We start from the raw sequence: 1212 nt of genomic DNA, 5'->3' as shown, positions 1-1212 counted from the left end.
TATATATATATATATATATATATATGTGTGTGGCAGCATTTCCTTTGTCTTAATGTTCAGAGTTTAAATTCCACTGAGGTTGATTTTATATTTCGTCCGGTTTAGAGTCGATAAAATAAGTACCAGTTGAGTACTGGTGTCAATGTAATCGACTTACACCCTCCCTGGAAATTACTGGACTTGTGCCAAAATTTGAAACCAATATATATGTATGTATGTATGCGTGTATGTATGTATGCATGCATGTATGTATTTTAATATTTTGCTCTGGTATAGTGATATTCTTTTCTACTCTAGGCACAAGGCACAAAATATTTGGCGAGGGGGACAGTCATTTAGATTGACCCCAGTACACAACTGGTACTTAATTTATCAACCCCAAAAGTATGAAGGGCAATGCCGACCTTGGCAGAATTTGAACTCAGAGTATAGTGGCAGACAAAATACCACTAAGCATTTCGCCCAGCGTGCTAATGATTCTGCCACCTTGCCACCTTCAGGCATAGTGATATTAATAATCTATTTCTAGTACTCAATGTACATACGCTTCAGAATAAAGAGTCAGATATAGTGTGTGATATGAAATTAAATAAATGACAAGGGAACAGGAAATTATGTTATGAAATTCATTAACCAAGAACTGCTTCTGCTATAAGATGCAGTGCACTCAGAGCTGGGTGCTTGTGCAAAAGCTTATAGCTTCCTTGGAAGTTTATTTGGGAAAGCATTTACATATATAGAACAGATCACCTTCAAAAATATAAAAATACATAAGAAATGGAGTATGAAAAAAAATGCCTTCACAAATAGAATTGTACTTCATTTTAGAAGCTCCAAGGAAGCTATAAGGTGAAGCACAAGCACTGAGATCTGAGTACACTGCATCCTACAGCAGAAACAGCTCTAAGCTAATGAAGTTGATTACATAATTTCCTATACCTTTATCTTTTATTTAATTTCATATGTACATATATATAAATATGTGAGGCATAGATAGACAACCAACAACTGATGAAGTGCCATTTTTTGTGTTACTTCTCCTGTTTTCCAGTTTTTTTCTCTCATTGTTTGCACATTTAACTCACTCGTTTTCGTACTTCATGTTGTTTACAGTTAGTGTATTTACAGTTTACACTTAGTGTATATGTACAGTTTATGTATATGTATATATTTATATATATATATTTATATTCATATATATATATATATATA

General features: G+C 33.2%; 1 protein-coding gene across 1 annotated transcript in view; it reads right to left on the bottom strand.

Annotated features, from left to right (window-relative positions):
• The window catches only part of LOC106883997 (uncharacterized), a 12382-nt gene that overhangs the window by 10438 nt on the left and 732 nt on the right, over positions 1-1212 (bottom strand). The window lies entirely within an intron of this gene.

This window comes from Octopus bimaculoides, chromosome 2 (assembly GCF_001194135.2).
Source record: "Octopus bimaculoides isolate UCB-OBI-ISO-001 chromosome 2, ASM119413v2, whole genome shotgun sequence".
NCBI lineage: Eukaryota > Metazoa > Mollusca > Cephalopoda > Octopoda > Octopodidae > Octopus > Octopus bimaculoides.
This window is presented reverse-complemented; position numbering and strand designations above follow the sequence as displayed.